The 24,646-nt window shown below is 42.1% G+C and overlaps 1 protein-coding gene and 1 long non-coding RNA gene across 2 annotated transcripts in view; both read left to right on the forward strand.

Moving 5' to 3' along the window:
- Positions 1–24,646, forward strand: part of LOC117500875 (DNA polymerase epsilon subunit 2-like) — a 229,403-nt gene that overhangs the window by 99,831 nt on the left and 104,926 nt on the right. The window lies entirely within an intron of this gene.
- Positions 3,642–23,836, forward strand: LOC117500880. The gene is made up of 3 exons (XR_004557879.1): positions 3,642–3,652; positions 16,253–16,257; positions 23,707–23,836. It is a non-coding gene; the product is annotated as an uncharacterized LOC117500880 (long non-coding RNA).

Raw genomic sequence — 24,646 nt, forward strand, 5'->3', positions numbered from 1 at the left:
ATCTGACACGTGTCATCCCAAGTGAATTTATCAATCATTAAACAGCCACTAAAAATAGACATACCACAGGCAGACATGGACATATAAAATGCCCCTACTAAATATTTCTCTGACTTGCTATTGTCACCCCTTGTTAGACATCCAACCCTTGGGTGAACTACTGAGTCTCAGCAAGTCATTTGCCGGAGCCATGCACGGTGCAGGCCCTTGTGTGGTCTCAAAGCAAGTCCAGTGAATGGAGGGAAGCACCTGTCAGTAACAATAAGCCAATTAAAATCATTCTTCATTTACTCTGTGATCTCTATTGATTTGCATTTCAATACTCATCCATCACACCAGCAAACTGCCTTGAAAGGATAAACAGACCGACTTGGTTTCTCAGCTGCTACTATAGTAATGACCAGCAGCCATTCAGGAAAACCAGGCTGCTTACAAGAAACAGTTCTGTAAACTGAAGACAACTACTGATTTTGTTGTTTGTTTTGTTTTTCCTACAACTAAAAGTTTGTAGATTTGATTCAATACACCGTAAATTTGAAGAGTAATATAGTGTAGACTCTGCAGTGAGTACAAATGATCACACTATGAAGATTGTTAAATCAGCCCTATCAATGTTAAATCAAGTTGAGCAACTCTGATAGTGGGACCATTCATGTATTCAGACTTCCTCCCACTTCCAAATGTGCAGGTTAGGTGAACTGGTAATTCTAAATTGACTGTATGTGTTTGTCTATATCTGTTAGCCCTGCAATAGGCTTGCACTTGCAGCCTGTCCAGATTGTACCCCGCTTCTTGCCTAGTGACCACTGGGATAGATTCTGATTCTGCAGGAGCTTCTGAAAAGACCGAAAATTACCTTGATACAATGCATAAGACCGACCTGCATGAAATGTCTTGTAAATCGCTCCAGACAGAGGTGTTGTCAGGTTACCAAAACAGCAAGTGTTTATTTCTCCCTAGCTTTGACATAATATACAAATTCCTATAGGAATTTGTTCAAAAAGGAATACAACCCCAATTCCAATGAAGTTGGGACATTGTGAAAAATGTAAATAAAAACAGAATACAATGATTTGCAAATCCTCTTCAACCTATATTCAACTGAATACACCACGAAGACAAGATATTTAATATTCAAACTGATAAACTTTTTTGTTTTTGTGCAAATTTTTGCTCATTTTGAACTTGATGCCTGCAACACATTTCAAAAAAGCTGGGACGGTGGTATGTTTACTGCTGTGTTACATCACCTTTCCTTCTAACAACACTCAATAAGTGTTTGGGAACTGAGGACACTAATTGTTGAAGCTTTGCAGTTCTTTCCCATTCTTGCTTGATGTATGACTTCAGTTGTTCAACAGTCTGGGGTCTCCGTTGTTGTATTTTGTGCTTCATAATGCGCACACATTTTCAATGGGCGACAGGTCTGGACTGCAGGCAGGCCAGTCAAGTACCCGCACTCTTTTACTACAAAGCCACGCTGTTGTAACACATGCAGAATGTGGCTTGGCATTGTCTTGCTGAAATAAGCAGGGACGTCCCTGAAAAAGACGTTGCTTGGATGGTGGCATGTTTTGCTCCAAATCCTGGATGTACCTTTCAGCATTGATGGTACCATCACAGATGTGTAAGTTGCCCATGCCATGGTAGCTAACACACCCCCATACCATCACAGATGTTGGCTTTTGAACTTCGCGCTGGTAACAATCTGGATGGTCTTTTTCCTCTTTTGTCCAGAAGACACGACGTCCATGATATCTAAAAACAATTTGAAACGTGGACTCATCAGACCACAGCACACTTTTCCACTTTGCATCTGTCCATTTCAAATGAGCTCAGGCCCAGAGAAGGCGGTGGTGTTTCTGGATGTTGTTGATGTATGGCTTTTGCTTTGCATGGTAGAGATTGAACTTGCACTTGTAGATGTAGCAATGAATTGTGTTAACTGACAATGGTTTTCTGAAGTGTTCCTGAGCCCACACGGTAAGATCCTTTACACGGTGATGTTGGTTTTTAATGCAGTGCCGCCTGAGGGATCGAAGATCACGGGCATTCAATGTTGGTTTTCGGCCTTGCCACTTACGTGTAGAAAGTTTTCCAGATTCTCTGAATCTTCTGATTATATTATGGACTGTAGATGATGGAATCCCTAAATTCCTTGCAGTTGGAGAAACATTGTTCTTAAACTGTTGGACTATTTTTTCATGCAGTTGTTCACAAAGTGGTGATCCTCACCCCATCTTTGCTTGTGAACGACTGAGCCTTTTGGGGATGCTCCTTTTATACCCAATCATGACACTCACCTATTTCCAATTAGGTGTTCTTTGAGCATTCATCAACTTTCCCAGTCTTTTTTGAAATGTGTTGCAGGCATCCATTTCAAAATGAGCAAATATTTGCACAAAACAACAAAGTTGATCAATTTGGACATTAAATATCTTGTCTTTGTGGTGTCTTCAATTGAATATAGGTTGAAGAGGATTTGCACATCTTTGTATTCTGTTTTTATTTACATTTTACACAACGTCCAAACTTCATTGAAATTGGGGTTGTAGTTTGCACCATGTGTCATTCTTAGTTACTACATTACAGGGTAACATATGTCACTTGCCATAGAATCCAATGGACATCAACATTGTTTGAGCTTTACTTTGGAAACCAAGGATTCAGCACAGTCAAAACTAATCCATTTATTAATCCTATTAGCTCAACCAATAACTTGGACCACTTTTTATCAAAACTGGAGCAACTTTAAGTTTTGACCCTGTACAAACTCAAACTGACCTTTGTCGCCATTCTTGCTGTTTTTACTCTGTTACTCCATAAGATTCAGTCATAGATAGTCCAAACTATACCTTTTTGGAATCTTTATGTTCAGACAAATAATGTGGTGTAGTTTTCAATATGATTGGAGCATTTTAAAATTTTGACCCCTGTGCAATTCTTTAATTGACCCCTACCTGGCCGCCTATTGAAAATTCAAGTGGCTAGTTAGTTTGTGCCGAATCTGGTGCTTGCATTACCACTTCAAGGATTGTTTCAGTCATCTGCTGCACTACGTGATCCATAGTCAGACATGGGTGCAAAATAAACAGCAATAGCAAACAAAAATGAACCACAATGATAAGAAATTAATCAAATTTGCCCACTACTGTCCTCATCATGCAACCCTTTGTGTGTGTGCATGCTCCTCGGGTGCAGATGTCCACAAATATTCAACATTGACTGTTCTAACTACTCGTACATGCTTTTACAGGAGTATGTAGCAATCTTTAAGCTGACCCTCAGCTCTTTATAAACATGTCGGTTTGATCAGAAGACACTGCGTGTTGTTGATCCAGACACAGCTACTTTTTTTATTCTAGTTTATTTGTTCTTGTTTTATTTCTGACATGTTTCTCCAACAAAAAGCAGAGACCTCAAGCAGCAGATCCAGGGATGGGGTGGGCAGAGCTCCACATGAATTGTAAATGAGTGAATAAAAGTGCAGATGCATGTGTCCATCCACACAGCACTGCTGCTCTCTTTTCCCCCCCTCTTTTTTTTTTTTTTTTTTTTTTTTTTTTTGCTTACTTTGATTTAATACTGTCTTGTAAGCATACCTAAATGCTAATAATTCTGGTGCTTGCCATTGCATTTCCACCAGCCTCCCGTTTTCTTGTCGACTCAAAGGCCTTGAAGTGTCAGTATCTTCCCCCTCGAGCACATACAGAAAACTGTATCAACTTTCTGGTTCAGCAGCTTTGATAATAATCTGACCTCACCTACTCGGTTTGCTCGCACAGTTCTAGTTTTCATTCTGCATGCTGCACCAACTCCAGAAAAACCAAATCACTCGTCTTTGAGCCTTGTCTCCTATAATTTAAAAAAGGTTACTTTGTGGCAACAAACATACTTTAATTTAGAGGCAACTTAAGCGGGTTTGTTCCAGACGACAGACCCCTCCCTCCCCCCCTCCTCACAAATCACTGCCAATTAACATTAAAAGCTGGTCAGAGATGGCACCTCCATTTTCATTATCGTCCCCTCATAAAGAGCACCCCACGTAAACACACAGGAACAGTGCCGTAAAAGGTCACCATGACAAGGTGACAGCGTGGTGATAATTTTGAACTTTGGCAAAAAATAAATAAATAAATAAATAAAAGTTTCCTGTAATTGTAATGATGGGGATGAAGTGAATACTTCTACACATTATTACGTGTAACTTCTCATAAAATAATGACACTCAAGAAGAAGGATGGTATTGTGATTTATTTATTGTGGCATTTCGGAGAATGTGTGTACAGCTGACAGATCTGAAGTAGGTTATCTGCACTCCTTCACTTAATATGTGCTGAAAGTCGCACACACTTCTGGCTCTCTTTTTTGCTGCCTGGAGGCTGAGTTTCCTTAACACGCCGAGAACACTACGTTTTACTGCCTTGACGGGGCAACTTAGGTGACATCTAGTACTGTAGTGAACTGTAAATTTCTGAAGGTACTTTGTTCTAAATCATTATTTTTTTTAGAACTCATAAATAGGTTTTGCAGAGTAAATGGACTGCATTTCTATTGCGCTTTTCCATCTGATGTAGACGCTCAAAGGGCTTTACAATGAGGCCTTACATTCCACCACTCACAAGGTACTGAACTTGCCTGACGGACCTTAAGCCTCTTTCACAGCAGGCCTACGTAGAGTTGCATTGTGCTGTGTATCTATTACACAGGAATTGCTGCATATGTTGTGAATGCGGGGGGGGGGGGGGGGGTGCTTTGGCCGGGCTCTTCTTCTTCTGTGGTTTTGAAGCTTCACTGACAACAAAGTTCAGCCGAGTTCAGCGGGATGAATAAAATCTAGCAATGTAGGTATGTACTGACAAAAAAACCTAAAAGGATTTTTCGCTGGACTGGCGTAGGGTAGCGTACAATTGTGGAGGCATGGTGTATAACAGCGCAGTGTCACATAGACTTGCATACAGTAGCGGAGTGTTGCATAGACTTGCGTAGAGCACTGGTGTTCTACACCGAATGTCCGCAAAATAATTAAACATGTTTAATTTTTTGACCTGGGCGCTGGTTGACCTTAATAACTTTTCACTCTTCATTGGCCAAATTAATCATCAGAGTGTGAATGCACTATTATGTGGACATGATGACGTCACAATCCCTATCTTTAACATTGAATAAATTTTCAAAAATTCATTAAAAATTTCTTTCATACTTGACAGCGTTGTGTAGGATGGTATCCCTTATCTACTGACAAAGACTGATCTGGATTTGATCCAGATTACAGATTTTGTTGCATCCTTATGTTCGAACATGGTGTTCGTTATGGACAGTCCATGACTAGCACAGAAGTCCGATAACCAGGGGCGTAGCACCAAATTCTGGGCCCTAGGTACTAGCCATGTTGAAGACCCCCCCCCCCCGTCTTTTTTATTAACGCAAACACCAAATTTCTAATGCGTAGTCATACCAGGTCTAAATCATGTATACGAGTACCTTAGATCACACCTGGGAGTCAGAACCCCTTTTAAAATTGGGGGAGCAATATTGAGTTGGGGGGTCTGGGGGACCAAATTGCACCATTTTTCTAGAAAATGGTGCAATTTGGTCCCCCAGACCCCCCAACTCAATATAGCTAGCTTTCAAGCTCACCACTCTTTTCAAAGAATTTGGTTAGCAGCTGCCTTCCCTCATTTAGTTTTCTTTCCCTGTCCTTTTTTTGATTTTTTAGGAAAGACATATTTTATTTCTTCCTAAACACTAGGGCTGCAACTAACGATTATCTTACTAATCAGTTCATCGGTCGATTATTTTTTCAATTAATCATTTTGTTTTGTTTGTTTTTTTACTTACATGTGAGTTTTGCCATTATTTCTTTAAGTGAGTTATTATTAAAAGGGCTTTGTCACACAACATCAACGTTTGACCTTGTAACAAAGTTATAATGTTATATTGTCATCAAAAACATACCTGGAGTAGTGTTTTGTTTTATTTTGCACAGACACACATCACCGACACACCACAAAGAGATTTCTATCAGGTTTAGATGCCTACAGCAACTATCTCAACCACTGACAACATATTACAGCAAGAGTCCACAAAAGTATTTTAAAGGCCTGACTAAAGTGTAATATGTTATATTTAATATGTGCAGTTTAGTGCATATAATTTTTTTCTTGTGTAAAAGCACAGCTTAGATGTGGTTTGACCGAAACAAATTGTCATTAAACTTAATAAAACAGGGATGAAGTGGAGGTTTAAGAGTCACTAGGTGTTCACAGGAAACAGTTATTTCTATATTTATTTATGTTCATTGTTAGTTGGTTTAATCTTTTCTGTTTTGTTTTATCAGATTCTTTGATTCTTCTCGCAGCCGCCGCGACGCTCCGTCACAGGAAAAACACCTCTGTTGGAAGCCTTGAGGACAAGTTGGAACATCTCCAGCTGATAAACAATTTCTCATATACTCACTCCACTGAAAGCCATCAAAAGCCAACTGGATTTTAACAAATGGTTATCAACACAGAGGTGTTTTTCCTGTGCCGCCGCGCCACGTCGGCTGCGTCCCGACGTGCGGACCCGTCCGCGCGGACCCGTCCGCACGGACCCGTCCGCACGTCTTTCATTAAAAAAATCTCCTTTAACAGTGGAATATCCGGATAAAATGCTGAAACCGACTTCTTCTGAAACGTCTCTGTTCTCTCACGACGTCCTGGATCAATAGAGCCTGAAATGTGGAGGTTTTAAGCTTGAAACAGGCTGATGACGCTGCCTGAGAGCGCTGCACGACGTCTCGCACCGTGAAAAGCCCTTAAAGCGACAGAATCACCTCAAAATCTCTCATCAGCTGTTAAAATTTTCACTGAAAACCAGCTTAATTTTTCGAACCATGTCCACTTCGATGTGTCTCACAGGTTTAGAAAAAATTTTGATCAAACAAAGCGCCAGTCTCTCAGCAACTTCTCAGACAAAGGAATTCTGACGAGGGGCTGGACGACTCCTCCCACAAGGAGTGCTCACAGGCGAATGACGTCACCGACAGGCGTGGAAAAACTCACGCATGCGCACGAGGGTTCAAGCATGTCTGACGTAAAAACATATGAATGAAATCCATATAGTTTTTGAAAAAAATAAAAAGGACCTATACTTTACGGACAGCCCTCGTATATGCGCACTGGGGAAAACTGGATTTGAGCGGGTTTTGCCGTGGTCTGAAAGCATGTCATCATATGTCTTCACTGTTTGTGTGCTGTCCTCACAGTGAGGACATCAAACAGCTCTGCAGTGCCTCATCGCCAAGAGAATCACCTGAATGCACTGAACTCCAGCTAAGCAAAGACTAAAAACCACACAGCACTGTCTATTTCTTCACCAGTCTAACGTGGAACAGCCATGTTTTGTTGCGGTGTCGGGACCTGTCCTCTCTCTGCTCATGCAGGATTCACTTCTCACAGGAGCTTTGGCCAATTAGAAGCCCGAGTCAAGTCTGAAGGCTCTGACAGCCACAGGATTTTAAAGTCATGAGTATTGTAAAAGTAGAGGACAAAACGGTAAACAAATGTGCAGGCAGCAAGAACATGCTCAAATCTTTGTGACCAACTCAGTGGACACTGGCTGATAAGGAACTCATTTTGTGGATGGGATAAGGACTTTTGTCAGACAAAACTGAACACAAACTGATAGTATCAAATTCCTGTGCATTTCCTTGTTCCGCCATGGTGTGACACGGACGAGTGCGACTAGTAGTGTGTAGAAAACTATGCGTAAAATTAACCCCAGTATTCAAATGAACCAGTAGCTACTGTGATATGTGCGGTCCACACCAAACATCTGCATGGCCAACGCTCCCATGTACAAACAGAGCAGCACCAGCATCTGAATCCTGTTTGTAGGTTAGGCTTGCAGCCCTGACGCCAACAGATGTCACAGTGGAATGAAGGGTCTCGATGCTGCTGAGGCATCACCATGGCAATGTTTTTGCTGCCGCATCCTGGTATGTGCCAAGGAGGCCCTTGGCAGCGCTGGCTCACCTCTTCTGCACTGTGGCAGCTTCGGCGTTCCAGACCACCACATTGTTTCTCCAGTGATTAATTACCATCCTGTTGAAATGTGAAGGCTCGGAAAATGTCACAGGGATGACACAGGCTTGTCAGCGTGGGCCAGCAGGGGAGACCATATTATACTAAGATATCTGGTACGATACAGAGCAGCAGCCGCTTACTGCCTTCTCAAGGAAGAACTTAACTGCTGGGATTTTTATGCAACTTAATTATTTCTTATTTCACTCAGCTCTGTTCAGTTTCAATAATGACCAAAGATGGTGATAATCTGATTTCTTTAATAATCGCTTCAGTAAAATGAAATGTCAGCTAATTAAAATCCAATCCAGTTTATTTATAGAGCGCATTTAAAAACAACAAAGTTGACCAAAGCGCTGTACAAAGACATAAAATAAATCAATAAATAAATAATCACACGATAAATAACAGTGGCAACAATAAAAGTTTTTTAAAACAGTAAAATCATCAACCCTCTAGTCAAAAGCCAAAGAAAACAAGTATGTTTTAACATGAGAATTAAAACCTAGAGGTGACTCCGCCTGCCTGATACAGAAAGGCAGGTCATTCCACAATCTGGGACCAGCAACAGAGAAAGCTCTATCACCTCTACGTTTGAGCTTGGTCTGAGGAACTACAAGCAGAGCTTGATCTTGTGACCTAAGAGAACGTGACGGGGAATAAGACACAAGCAGGTCAGACAGATACCGTGGAGCAAGATCATTGAGACATTTAAAACCAAACAATAAAATTTTAAAATCAATACGATAGCGAACAGGCAGCCAGTGAAGGGAAAAAAGAATGGGCGAAACATGGTCACACCTCCGGGATCCAGTCAAAAGACGGGCTGCAGCATTCTGGACCAGCTGCAGCCATGCAAGTGAGGCCTGGCTAATACCAGCGTACAGTGCATTACAATAATCCAGCCGAGTCATAACAAAAGCATGGATTAAAATCTCCAAGTGATGCCTTGACAGTGAGGGCTTAATCTTAGCTAGCTGCCTCAAATGAAAGAAACTTGCCTTCACAACAGCACTGAAAATGCCAACAATTTGCATCTCTTCGCCAAAAATGTGTTTTTTTTCTCACCTAACTCAACAATTATTATTAGCTCCTTGGACGTGAGCAGCAAATAATTGGACTAAATTAATGATTATGATGCGTGTGGACGTGTGCTGAGCAGCTCTCGTATCAGCGCACAATAACATCTCATGCAGATGTAGCGTACGTTCAAGATGTCCACATAAGCTCTTCATCTATTTGTGTTTGTGATAGGCGGAGGAAGCTATCTCTTGACGGGAAAACACAAATGACATACAACATTTCCATTTATGGAAATAAATTGAATTGATGCAAAGAATCCCAGAGGAACAGAAAATTGTTCAGCTGTGGATGAAAAACCTCTCAGATCCATGGCACCTACAGGCAGCTTGTCTTATTTGTATTACACATAAGACATGTGAAGATGTTTTTGACAGGCCCTGTTTATCCCGTTTAATATGAGCAGGTTTATTTTCTTTCAGCTAAATGGGTTTTTAATTACCTCGGGACGGCAAATGGTAACAAACGCAATTATAAATCTGATTTGACTGTATGAGAGAAGCATGCTGTGAAACCTAAATGAACTGCTATTTACACCGATATTAGATTAACATATTGGGAGTGGAATTCTAATATTTCTGTCATTTTTGGCCTATCTTTAACAGGGAAAATCCTCTTAAAATATTTATGCCTGCATTAGCAGGAGGTGGTAATGGTAGAATATATATATATTTTCAAATATGCTTACATCCACTTCAGAGATTGTGCATTGTGTAATTTGGGAGATATTTCATATAGGAAGTGGGTGTCTACCATGACAAAAAAAAAAACCACCCCACGCAAAAAAAACTGCAATATATACTGTAATTTTAACATCTTTTGAAATATTAGAATGTAATTGTTTTGACTTCATGATGAGTTTTGATGAACCCTGCCTTGAACACAACATTCAGGTTTATGATATATAATGCTCCTGACTTGGTAGTACTTGTTTTAGAGAAGTCACAAAAGCTACATAAGTGCTGATATTATTACAGTGATCATGCAATTACCCATGTAATTTCAAGTCACAGCATGGCAAGTTGTAGTAAATCAAGTGTCATGGCCAAGCCAAAAACAAGATCTCAGGCTAAAGAATTTGATAAAACCTTTGACAATGGTTTATGTTTTTAAAGTTTTTGAAGAGCATGGCCTCCTCCTAAGTTCTGTTATTCACACAGTGTGACTGAAATAAAACCTTTAACAATGGTTTATGTTTTTAAAGTTTTTGAAGAGCGTGGCCTCCTCCTAAGTTCTGTTATTCACACAGTGTGACTGAAATAAAACCTTTAACAATGGTTTATGTTTTTAAAGTTTTTGAAGAGCGTGACCTCCTCCTAAGTTCTGTTATTCACACAGTGTGACTGAAATAAAACCTTTAACAATGGTTTATGTTTTTAAAGTTTTTGAAGAGCGTGGCCTCCTCCTAAGTTCTGTTATTCACACAGTGTTACTGAAATAAAACCTTTGTGAAAGAATTGTGTTTATAAAGTTTTTGAAGAGCATGGACAAACTTTACACATAGCGGAATAGCCAGATAATTGAAAATAGACCATACTTTGTTACATTCAAGAGGTGGGGGGTTATTTTCAAGATATAGGATTAATTTTGATGCCAAAATGCTAGCACCTCCTGCTACCTGCATGGTAAAACACACTGTGAGTGATGTTGAAATGAGGAAAATTTAGACAACTCTAACAAAAGCAGAAAACACTTAAAAATTGAAAAAATAATGAATAAATAAATAATCTGCGTCAATTCAACAACAGATGGCTGCATCAAAAACATCTTGCAAATAAAAAAAAATCAGAGGTGTGTCTTGTGTGCCCAATCTGACCTCAAAATTTGTTTCTCTGTCTCACTCACTCACACACACACACACACACACACACACACACACACACACACACACACACACACACACACACACACACACACAATAAGAAAAAGTGGGTTGGAAATGCAAACCACTTACATTTTATGTTCATTCCCATTTCAGAAGAAAGCTTGGGTCCTTCCATGAAGTAATCCTCAGAAAATATGCACTGCAAATCTAAATCCATTTCATCACTCTCCTGCGTTTGGTGTAATGTTAACATTCTGCCTGTCATCTCTCTCATTTGTGCCGTGTTGTGTGACACCTATCAACCACTGTATAAAATAGATCATCTGATATATCTTCATGAATGGGCATCTGTGACAACTACACTGAAACAAAAATAACTCAAAAAATACACAAAATAACTACTTGTGACTTGTCCAAGGCACACCTGTGAAATAATCATGCTGTTTAATCAGCATGTTGCTATGCCACACCTGGCAGGTGCATGGATTATCTTGGCAAAGGTAAAGTGTTCATTAACATGGATTTTAACATATTTATGAACAGAAATTTAAAAAGTAAGCCTTTTGCACCAAATAAATGTTAGATGTTTTCTTCAAACCATGACAGATGGGAGCGAAAACAGAATTGCTGCATTTATATTTTTGTTGTGTGTAGTTCATGAAAAACCATATGTTAAGAAAAATTCTGTAAATGCATTTTAATGCTTACAGTGCATCTGGAAAGTGTTCACAGCACTTCACTTTCTCCACATTTTGTTATGTTACAGCCTTTTCCAAAATAATGGGAATTATTTTTTTTCCTCAAAATTCCTCACACAATACCCCATAATGACAATGTGATAAAAGTTTTTTTTTTTAGATTTTAGCAAATTTATTAAAAATTTAAATCAAAGAAATCACGTGTACATAAGTATTCACAGCCTTTGCCATTCTGCTCTTACTAGGATGCAGCAGTTTTCTAGTTTGGCAGATAGTTCTGGAGGAAATCACTGAAGAAATTAACACATTGAAAATATGGTCTGACCAAAACAAACTGTCATTAAATAAGACAGGGATGAAGTGGAGGTGTAAAAGAGTCACTAGGTGTTCACAGGAAACATTTATTTATTTCTATATCTATTTATTTATTTATGTATGTTCATTGTTAGTTGCTTTTATATTTTCTGTTGTGTTTCTGTTCAGGTTCTTTTTGTCTCTTTCTCTAAAATTGTTTATAATAATCATTAGATTATTAATATATAAACAAAAATAAATTTAAGGAATATTACAATTTGAAAACAAATGCACCCAAGACAGCTGGAACTGAAGACAGCTGGAACTGCTTAATGCTAAGTTTTAACATTGAAAATGCCATAGACATGCTAACGCGTTAGCGTCGCTCCCGTTTTTAAGTTATAAAATACATCTATCAACTGTTTCAGGAGACCAAAACAGGTCGGTTTAACACAGAAAAGGTAAATAATACAGAAGTATGCTCTTTAGGGTTTTAGCGGGGGAAAATTAAGCGAAAGAAAGAATAAACAAAGCAATAGGTCGAAGCATTGCTTCAATCTGTGAACCACTGCTTCGATTGGTTCACGGTTCAAAGCAAAGCTGTGCTGCAGAAAAGTTGATTACAGGCGCACATGATGTGAAATATATATACATTAAACTGAAGCCAAGAGTAACGAGGCTGTTTGTTTTAAAAATGTAAGGAATAGAAAGTACAGATACTTGTGTGAAAATGTAATGAGTAGAAGTCAGAAGTAGGCAGAAAAATAAGTAAAGGAGTAAAGTATAGATACCTAAAAAGTGTACTTAAGTACAGTAACAAAGTATTTGTACTTCGTTACTTGACACAACTGCTGTTGGGGAGACCGTTCCTGTTGTGAACAGAAAAGGTTTTGCACCCACAATGTTGAAATGGTCAAGGGTCGCAAGCACTCATATAGTCATATTTGTAAGCGTCGTCCATTCGATGTCAAGCGCGTTACATCGACTGTAGTAACATGAAGTATTGTTCCAGCAAGTCCTTCTGCATTCTGGAAATCCCTTTGATTTGTCTCTCTCTGTCACACATATCAGTTTGTCTTCAGTGACAAAGTGCAGTTTAAAGGGAAGCGCTTATCAGATGTGTATGCTGCTTTGCTGCTGCGCCTGCACAGTCAGCAGTGTTGAAGATATCAGAGATTAGGTCACTTTCATCTCCTCTTCATCCTCCATTTATCTTTGGAGAGCTACTCCCCCAGATTGAAAAACTGTACAAGCATCGCAGCAAAAACGAACACTTAATTTAGTTTTGACTCTTTTTTTAACACCCAAAGGATGAAATCAACAGTGTTGCCAACTTCTGTGAGAAGTCACTTGAAAGAGGTCACAGAACCAAAATAACTATAAATAGAATCTAAACCTGCAACACTGTGCAAAAATTTTTAGACACAGTTAAATTGTCATGTAAGTGTTAGGTTTGCTCTGTCATGATGTCCTTTTTCTTCATCAGTGTCATCATCATTGCATTTTAAATATGCTTAAGTTTTTGCAAAGTATTTTGAACTGAGATACAACTTTTGTGAGAACTAGTGATTTCCTTTTGAAATCATAAGGATTTACCACCTCCTGTGGGTTCACCACCTGCAGAGGGGGCCATGGGGGTCGGGTGCAGTGAGGACTGGGTGGCAGTCGAGGGCAGGTGGCCCAGTGGCCTGGTGCACGCTCACAGCCTGGCTGTTGGGACGTAGAATGTCACCTCGCTGGGGGGAAAGGAGCCTGAGCTTGTGTTGAGAGGTACCGACTAGAGATAGTCGGCCTCACCCCCGCGCACAGCTTGGGCTCTGGTACCCAACTCCTGGAGAGAGGCTGGATGCTCCACTTTTCTGGCATTGCTCACGGGGAGAGGCGGTGAGCTGGGGTAGCATTGCTTATTGCTACCCAGCTCAGTCGCCATGTGTTGCAGTTCACGCCGGTGAACGAGAGGGTCATGTCCCTACGCCTTCGGGTTGGGGACAGGTCTATCACTGTTGTCTCGGCCTATGGGCCAAGCAGCAGTGCAGAGTACCCAACCTTCTTGGAGTCTCTGGGAGGGGTACTAGATAGTGCTCCGACCGGGGACTCCATCGGGGACTTCAACGCCCACGTGGGTGGTGACAGTGAGACCTGGAGGGGCGTGATTGGGAAGCACGGCCTCCCCGATCTGAACCCGAGTGATGTTCAGTTGTTGGACTTCTGTGCTAGCCACAGTTTGTCCATCATGAACACCATGTTCGAGCACAGGAGTGTCCATAAGTGCACGTGGCACCAGGACACCCTGAGCCGGAGGTCGATGATAGACTTTATAGTCGTATCATCTGACCTTTGGCCACGTGTCTCGGACACTCAGGTAAAGAGAGGGGCTGAGCTGTCGACCGATCACCACCTGGTGGTGAGTTGGATCCACTGGGAGGGGAGGAAGCCGGTCAGACCTGGCAGGCCCAAACGTATCATGAGGGTCTGCTGGGAACGATTGGTGGAACCCTCTGTCAGTGAGGTCTTCAACTCCCACCTCCGGGAGAGCTTCTCCCAGATCCCAGGGGAGGTTGGAGACATGGAGTCTGAGTGGACCATGTTCTCCACCTCCATTGTCGATGCGGCCGACTGCAGCTGTGGTCACAAGGTCTCTAGTGCCTGTCGCGGCGGCAATCCCCGAACCCGGTGGTGGACGCCGGAAGTAAGGGATGCCGTCAAGTTGAAGAAGGAGTCCTACTTGTCTTTGTTGGTAGGTGGAACCCCGGAGGCAGCTGACAGGTACCAGCAGGCCAAGTGTGCTGCAGCCTGTGCAGTCACAGAGGCCATGGAGGAGGATTATCGGTCGGCCTCGAAGAAATTCTGGCAAACCGTCCGACGCCAACTCTGTCTATAGTGCGGGTGGGGAGCTGTAGACCCTGACTGGGGATGTTGTTGGGCAGTGGAAGGAATACTTCAAGGATCTTGTCAATCCCATCGTCATGTCTTCCGTAGAGGAAGCAGAGACTGGGGACTCAGAGGCGGACTCGTCCATCACCCAGGCTGAAGTCACTGAGGTGGTCAGAAATCTCCTTGGTGGCAAGGCTCCTGGGGTGGACGAAATCTGTCCTGAGTACCTTAAGTCTCTGGATGTTGTGGGACTGTCTTGGTTGACATGTCTCTGCAACATCACGTGGCGGTTGGGGACAGTAGCCCTGGATTGGCAGACCGGGGTGGTAGTCCCTCTGTTTAAGAAGGGGGACCGGAGGGTGTGTTCCAACTACAGCAGAATCACACTCCTCAGCCTCCCCGGTAAGGTCTATTCCAGGGTGCTGGAGAGGAGAATTTGACAGATAGTCGAACCTCGGATTCAGGAGGAGCAGTGTGGTTTTCATCCTGGTCGCGGCACACAGGACCAGCTCTACACCCTCCATTGGGTGCTCGAGGGTTCATGGGAGTTCGCCCAACCAGTCCACATGTGCTTTGTGGATCTGGAGAAGGCGTTTGACTGTGTCCCTCGAGGCACCCTGTGGGGGGTTCTCCCGGAGTATGGGGTCCGGGGTCCTTTGCTAAGGGCTATCCGTTCCCTGTACGACCGCACCAGGAGCTTGGTTCGCATTGCAAGTAGTAAGTCAAACCTGTTTCCAGTGCACGTTGGCCTCCACCAGGGCTGCCCTTTGTCACCGGTTCTGTTCATTACCTTTATGGACAGAATTTCTAGGCGAAGCCAGGGTGTAGAGGGGGCACGGTTTGGGAGCCACAGAATCTCATCTCTGCTGTTTATGGATGATGTGGTCCCATTGGCTTCATCAAACCAGGACCTTCAACGTGCACTGGGGCAGTTTGCAGCCGAGTGTGAAGCATCCGGGATGAAGATCAGCACCTTCAAATCCAAGGCCATGGTTCTCGACCGGAAAAAGGTGCCTTGCCCTCTTCAGGTTGGTGGAGTGTCCTCACCTCAGGTGGAGGAGTTTAAGTATCTCAGGGTCTTGTTCACCAGTGAGGGACGGATGGAGCGTGAGATCGATAGATGGATCGGTGCAGCGTCTGCAGTGATGCTGTCGCTGTATTGGACCGTCGTGATGAAGAGAGAGCTGAGTAGGGGGGCAAAGCTCTCGATTTACCGATCGATCTATGTTCCGACCCTCACCTATGGTCATGATATTTGGCTCATGACCGAAAGAACAAGATCGCGAGTACAAGCGGCTGAGATGAGTTTCCTCCGCAGGGTGACTGGGCACTCCCTTAGAGATAAGGTGAGGAGCTCTGTCACTCAGGAGGAGCTCGGAGTCAAGCCGCTGCTCCTCCACGTCGAAAGGAGCCAGCTGAGGTGGCTTGCGCATCTTTTTCGGATGCCCCCTGGACGCCTTGCTGGAGAGGTGTTCCGGGCACGTCCCATCTGGAGGAGGCCTGGAGAAGACCCAGATTACGCTGGAGGGACTACGTCTCTCAGCTGGCTTGGGAACGCCTCGGGGTTCCCCTGGAGGCGCTGGGGGAAGTGTGTGTGGAGCGGGAGGCGTTGCTTGAGCTGCTGCCACTGCGACCCGACCTAGGATAAGCAGAAGAAAATGGATGGATGGAAGGATTTACCAAGCAACAAACTCCTGTCATGAAATATGAAGCCAATGGGTCCTGCTAGCAGTGGCCGCTAGCTGCTGGGGGACTTGATCCAATCCAGTTGACTATTTTCCCTTTGTGAGCATTTTGTTATCCCCCAGTACGAAACACGGGGAGATATTGCGATCAGCATGAACGTCTGTCCATCCGTTCGTCTGTTTTTGCTTGCTAGCGTGATAGTTCAACAACCACTTGACCAAGTTCATACATATTTAGCATAAGGGTGTAGTTGGGTGATCCACCAACACTAGTTGATTACAGTGACCTTGGGGTTAATTTCAAGGTCACAGTGAGCTATTCAAGATATTGTCATTGTCACCCTTTTTAGCATGATATCTCAAGAACCAGTTGACTAATTTCACTCATATTTACCATAAATGTGTACTTGGGTGATCCCCTGACACCAGTCGATAACGTGACTTATGGTCAATTTTAAGGTCACAACAAGATATTCAAGATATTGTCAGTGCCACCCTTGTTAGTGTGATATCTCAAGAACCAGTTGACCGATTTCCTTCATATTTAGCATAAAGGTGTACTTGGTATCAAATGGTGTTTCTGTTGGCCAAAATTCCAGTTATTTAATTTATATGTTTGCACTATTAGCACTAATTAGCAGGTAGTTTGATGATATTAGGTCCACTGGTGGTGCTTATACATTTTAATACCTACACCCAAACCATCTGTGATGAAAACACTGCCCAGTCTACAAAAATATGCATTAATCAAACACAATCAAGAGTTAGCCTGTTAACCTTAAGCCCGGGTCACAACCCACCATGCGTTTTTTTTTCGCCGTACGTTCTCTGCGGATGCCACGGCCAGTACATTTTTGTGAAAACGTACTGAGGCAGTAGTAAGAGGAGGGAGGGAGTACGTGCAATGCACGTCTCTAGGAGTGTAACGATAAAGAGAGTTGACAGTAATGCAGTGTGTGTGTGTTGGGGGGGGGGGGGGGGTCGCTTTTCTTTTTTTATGAGCGGGACCGGAGCGGCAGGTGTTTTTCGGCGTCGGCGATGCATGAGCATGTCCAGCCTGCAGCGGTCATTTGTATGAGTGTTTACTTGCCTTGAAAAGTTACAGCTAGTTATCAGACTGAAGCTGTGGAGTGTGTGTTGCTGACGTTTGGAAATAAAGTTCAAGTTCAAGTGAGAAGCTGCTTTGTGCATGCAAGTCTGTCGGCCTCCAAATCCGTACGTGGTTAATTCAATAGTAATTGAATGAAAATGTGCTGCTTTGAATCCGTACTGAGGCAGTACTCACAACGTGAGTGAATCCGCAGCCTGACCGCAGCAAAAGTTCTGCATGCACTAAAACCTCTACGGCATGTCTGCGTGTGTCTGCATGCTCCTAAATTCGTACTGAGGCTTACAAAGTACGGATCTCCAAATTTAGCCCACGTTTTTGCAAGTAGACTGCACGCACGTGCAAGTACTTGTACTTGTACTTGTTTAGGAACTACAAACTGGTGGGTGTGTTTAAGTTTTGTTCCTCCTGCCCAGGTTGCACCAATCTTCCCCATGTTCCACTTCTTTACCCATGTATGGGTTGGAGTCAAGTGAAGTCCGGCACAGCCAAGATGGGGACAGTTGGAGACGCCCAGTTGGATTTTCAAAACCGTTTTTTCAGAAAACCTGTGGTTGATGTCACAGAGGGCTTGTCCAGTATATACCCTCTATGGGATTTCCTCATTGGGCCACCGAATTAATAATAGCAGCAGTGATCCATCACATATCTTTGACACTCATTTTTTCCATGGATGTTTAAACAAACAACAAAAAAAAAGATTTTGTTCAAATCAGTTTTTTGCAATTATGTAAGATGGGAAAAAAAATCAGTGGCTCAAACAACATTGTATGGAGTTTCTTTTGCGGATTCCCTACTGAGATTGTGATTACAATACTAAAATTGCTCTCACGTTGTCTTTTCCGTTTTCAACCTGCTGTAAGTTGTTCATTAGTAAGTAAGTCCCTTCGGCTGCTCCCTTGTTTGCACTCGGGGTCGCCACAGCAAATCCAAGGTGGATCTGCATGTTGAATTGGCACAGGTTTTATGCCAGATGCCCTTCCTGACGCAACTCCACATTACATGGAGAAATGTGGCAAGGGTGGGATTTGAACCTGGAACCTTCTGCACTGAAACCAAGCGCATTAACCACTTGGCCACCACCCTTGCATAAGTTGTTCATTAGTGAGATACTGATTTTCGACAGAAGTCCTGAGTCGACATGAAAAAGACATATTATTCTTGTCTGGAGACGTTGCTTCCAGTACGGACAAAAGAGCGCTGTTGTTATAGTTTTCTATCTATTATAATTCAAACCGTCTCCCTGCATCAAAGATGGTGTTTGAGGTCAGACAGTTACAGATCAAAATAGACCGAGAACTGATATACTGGAGGAATATTCTGGCTGAATTATAATTTTCTGTTTCAGTTCTGTATTGACACCAGCCCCCTGCACTGTGGAAAGGTTACTGAGAAAGAAGCAAAAACAGGAAACGTACATCTGATTATACAGGCGTCTCCTTTCTTCTGCTGATACGATGGCCTGCGGCAGATTCTTTCTCATTATCACCTCAGATTTCTCTAGTGTTAACTTAAAAATGTGTTGCACAAACAAAAATCACACGCTTATATATTCAAAATAAAGCACGCACCCCAAAGTGCACCAATAAGCAAATGTTAACACACTTCGCTGAACAGAGGAAAACAGGCACACTGTAGCTGTCCTTGGGCTCTATTCAGACCGGGCAGAGCTCAAACCTAAAGTCTCCAAAAGTGTGTAATGAGGATTTTACTGCTCATAGGGATCAGAAGAAAACAGTAATCTGCTGCTCTTGGCTGACGCTGGAGATCAATGGTCATTAATCTTTCTGCAGAGGCTCCGGCTGCACTTTTTTAGAGGGTAGAAGGATTGCTGACCCAAGTACAGGACGTCTTACTGGGTCCAACAAGCAAGGTTTTCTATGTTTGGACGCCACAGCACTTCTGTTTTGTCTGGCTCCAAATCAGACCTCATTCAGTGGCAGGCAGACCCCCCCAAACCATGGCTGGGGAGATCTCGAGCACACAATTTACAAGTCTAGTTAAGTCACAGATGTCAACAGTTATAAAAAAAAAAAAACATCTACAAACTTCACATGGACCTAACCTACTGCATCTGGCCCATCAAAAGGCAAACTTCCAAACTCTAAGCTACCAGCTTAATGCACCGTGATAGACGCATATAAAACTAGTACCGCACTCAGAGCACAAACCTCTGCCAACACTAGTTTCCAATTTCACAAAAGTTTGCCTTGGAAAAAATTTTCAAGGTCAAAGTCCTGTAAGAAGTGGCTTTTCATAAGCTAAATTAGATGTGATCAAATGCCAGGAGTATGTACACCATCAAGTCATGAATCAGCAAGTCCCAAGTCAAGTCTCAAGTCATATTGACCACCAATTGTTTGCAGGCTGACTTGAGAGTTGACTTGGGACTTGCTGATTCATGACTTGACAGTGGCTACGTTTACATGCCGTTAATATTCGGGATAAGGTCAATATTCCGGTTTCTGAATCATTAGGAATAACCCGTTTACATGCTTAAGCAGACAGAGTTACACCTGTATACATGGTCACTGGTATCATTTGAAATATCCCCATCTAAACAGCGACGCACGTCTTCCACCGGTGCTTGATGTGGTCTGGCGTTTGTGCGAATCCTGCTTTGCGTAACTTTTTGGCCACCTTCTTGTAAATGTCGCTATCTCATTACTTTCTACCGTCAATAAAAGACATTATGTTCATGTCTTTCACAATACTAACGAAGTATTTGGTTTCCTCCTCGCTCCAGAAGTGTGGTGCTGTGCGGCCGCGTCTGGATTTCCCCGTGCTTGTTTACCTCTGCTTCTGTGGTGTCCGGTGTGTTGCGCACGCCGCATACAAGTAGTTGCCATACTCAAAAGACCAAGATTCCTTGCGGATAGGACATGCGCAGAACACAAAATAATGTTCCTTTCTATGGGGATATTCCGATGCGTGTTTATATGACCTGATATTCGGGTTAGAAAAGGAGTAAGCCAGGGGTCATATTCGGGTTTTTAAAAACCGGAATATGAGCATATTCGGGGTTTTGCGGGTGTTTACATGGCCGTGCGCAACCAGGTTATTGCTAATATTCCGGTTATGAAAGGGTTATTGGCTGCATGTAAACGTAGTCATTGACTTCATCCCACCTCTGGTATTTAGTTCATGGACTTGAATCAAAGTTTTGTTTTTTGTGTATGTGTGTGTGGTGTTGTCAGGGGTTGGTATTTTTTCCCAGTTTTTACGTTGTTTTCATTTTTATTTTTTTTCTCAGATAATTTTCACAGAACGTTGGTTATCTGCTATACACAATGTGTCATTGCTTTTAGGCACTTGATTTCCAGCTGATAACTGGAAGATAAACAAACAGACATAAAATCGGAACCTCCATCCAATTCTGGTGTTTGATGTAGGCAAATCCATAACAGAAAAATGAGAGTGACTGAGGCCCTTTTGATTGAGATATAAAGCAAAATGTACATCAAATAGGCTTTTCAATATTAAATTCAAATGTCCACAACATCCACATTCTGGATCAGATCCGGATCAAACTTTGTCAGGCGACAGTGAGTGCCAGTCTGCACCTCACTTTCAAATATAGAGTGATTGGAGTGCATTTGATTAAGATATAATATAAAATATACATTAAATGGGGTTTTGAATGTTAAATTTAGAGGATCCTTCGTTCAAACCCTCATCTGGCCGAAAAATCAGTAAGAGCCCTTGGGCAAGGTCCTTAATCCCCAAGTTGCTCCCAGTGTGTAGTGAGCGCCTTGCATGACATCATCTATAGCTACCTAGTTTGTACTCATCTTTAACATTACAAACAAGTGAACAGTGAAGCTTATTTGTCATAACACCCAGAATCTCAAGACACCTTACTTGAAATGATCAATTTAACAGTGTTTCCTAAAACACATTTTATGTTTACTATATTTTTGACCATGAATTTAGATTTGTTAAATTATTCTTCATGCAAAACCTCATTTATATGAAAATTTTCCTGATGACTTGTTTGTGAGGCTAACAACTGGAGCACAGCGCACAGACCTAAATCAATAACCAGGCGTTAGCAGATCCATAGTGTTGTGATCTTTTGGCATTCTGCAGGAAAATATTTTATTAATATATTACTTTGATAATAAAATGCTCCTATGTTGTAGCTTTAGAAAGCAAAACACAATATTGTACAACATATAGCCTTCACTTAAGTGCACTAATTTAATGTAAAATGCAAGCCAAAGTTTTAAATTACCAATACTTTCTGTCAAATGCAACCACAGCACTGATATTTTCCTCCTCCAGGATTGCAAAATTACCAATAAACCAAGTGGGAAGGAAAGAACAGACCTCCCTACTGCTGTGAAAAATATTTGGAGGGTACCTTTCCCTCGCAAGTGAAGTCGTGAAATTTAATGACATAAAAGTATGGTTGAATGGTTTAATGAAGCTGCACATATAATCTCTGTGTGAATCAGCCGCCCACACAAAACATTCATGTAGACACTAATGTAACATTATAAAGAATTATACGCAACAATCTAAGTGAAGCAAGGCTGTCAATACACGAGATATAATCGCAATATTTTAGACGCTGCAGGTCTTAGAGATACATCCTGTTGTGCACAAATTATTGTATATCCAGTTAGGTCTGTATATATTTTGCATTATTGCCTCATTATATAGTTGAGAAGTGGACAGATAAAAGGTCTGGAATTAATTTTGGGTGTTATACATCCCTTGGTGTTTAGTTAAATCAATGATAAATACAGTGCGATACCTCTGCAGCGAGCAGGTCATCCTCAAACACGAAGTGACCGTACACCGAGGAGACCAGTGAGGTTCCTGCCTGTGCAGGACAGGTGAAGGTTACTGAGTAGAACTGCTTCGTAGCCTCTGCGGCTTTAAATGCAACCCAGAATTCACCACCTCAAGGCCGCTTTGTGACATGATACTAATAGAGGTTGGCACGGAGACATAAAAAATACAAACACATTTAGCCCAGAGGGCTTCAAGGATCTCATAGGGCAGATCTGCAACAACATACAGGAAGAGCAGTGCTTTTAAGGATTCATATGTGTGTCTGACAGCTTTTCAACACTTTGAATTTAGGATCCAATAGCAATAAATGCTTGAAATTGAATTGATTTTTCAGATTGGTATCTTATTTGTTGTTGGTGGTTTTGGTGGTTGTTTTTCAGACCAAGAACCACTTAACCGATTTTTCAGAAGTCTCGCGGACCACCTAACTTCCCAAATATCCAAAAATAATAGGTCTACTTACTACTCCAACAGTATATTACAACATTTTTGATACTTTACTTTTACTTTAAACAGTTTGAGAAACACATTTACATTAGAATATGATTAAAAAAAAAAGCAGATGTTTTATTTTACGAATATAGTCACGGACCACTAGTGGTCACTCACAGATCGCCAGTGATCTTACGCTGGATAAAGAGAACACCTAAAGAAACTGCTTCAATTAGAAAGACTCTAACAAGTTGGCACAAATGTTACTTATCACATATTTGGATCAGCCTAATTCCTTTGAATGCTACAAATGAAGCACTTTTTTAGTTGGTCCAAACAATTGTTTTAGAAGTAAGTCCTATATAGGCCCAGAGGACCGCTGGTACTGTTCTTTTATCTTGTATTTCTGTAAGTTGAAGGACATGATGGCCTACAACTAACCCTGAACAGAACATCAGTCTGACACGTCCTTAGCCAGCATTGGTACAGTCAGGGTCCGAGCAAAATTAGTCACTGTGTGTCACTTCCTGGTTTATTTTGACAGCTCTTTCTCTTGTCTGTTTTTGTTTTCTTCTGCCATAGCACACACTAGTTTCTTATTTTTTGTGATTGCCCTTCGTGTTTAAAAGCCTCTCTCTCATTTCCCTCTTTGCCAGTGCGTGTTACACCGTTTACTAATTTTGTTGCATTCAGTCTCCTAGTGATCTCTCTCTGCTGACCAGTGTTTTGTCAATTCAACTTATTTTATTTGTACAGCACCAAATCAATGCTGCATCAAGGCACTTCACAGAAGTAAGGTCTAACTTTACCAACCAACCAACCCCCCTCCCCCCATCACTCCAAGCAAACACACAGGTGACAGTGGCAAGGAAAAACTCCTTCTGGTGATAATGAAGAAGAAATCTTAAGCAAACCACACTCAGAGGGGTGACCCACTGCTTTGGCCATTCTAACAGTTACAAGGTTTTTACCGATTTTACCTTAATTGAACTTAAATCCATCGGTGTCTGTGTCCAGTTCCATTTAGGTCCCAAACAAGTATGACTTCCAGTCTTTTGGTGCAACAGGCAGTTTTCCAGGTGTTTTCTCTGTCTTCCCCTGTCTCTGTGTGGATTTGGTTGACTGCAGTTTGTGTACTAAGCATTGGAGCCTGCAAACCTTTAACTCTTGCCATCTCCCTCAGGAACACCTTTGCTTCTCTGACAGACTGCCTGTTTTTTGTTTTGTTCTTGGCCTGTTTAACTACCTAGAGTAAAGGACTTTGGACTTTCCCTTCTCATTGTTTTTGTGATGGGATCGCCAGTTGTTGGATCATTACAGGTACCCGTGTACAGCCGAGTAGACTGAGACAATGCAGATGAAGTGTCTTGTCCAAGGACACAGACAAGTAGACAGGTCCAAGTATCAGTAGTCATGTATGCTCTTTTCAGCTTTTTTCTTGTTGTTTGTCTTTTGGCTGCTCCCTGGTTGTTCAGCATCACCACAGAACATCCAGTACAGACCCACATTGGGATTTGACATGTTTTATGCTGGATGCCCTTCTCGATACAACTGCTATTCTACATGGAGAAACACACAATCTTCCCAAGTGGTCTTCCAAGTACTACAGTGATCAGGACCCATTTTGCTTCACTTCTGCAATCTGCTGGGATCAGGTGCACACACAGCAGGATGGCTGCTATACTTGCTCTTTATTCAGTGACGTGCATTAAATCAGAAGACATAGTACATACATGCAAATAGTGCATTCCTCATTATAGAACAAGTTGATTTTGCAGTGATGC

This window comes from Thalassophryne amazonica, chromosome 19 (genome assembly GCF_902500255.1).
Source record: "Thalassophryne amazonica chromosome 19, fThaAma1.1, whole genome shotgun sequence".
In the NCBI taxonomy this organism is placed as follows: Eukaryota; Metazoa; Chordata; class Actinopteri; order Batrachoidiformes; family Batrachoididae; genus Thalassophryne; species Thalassophryne amazonica.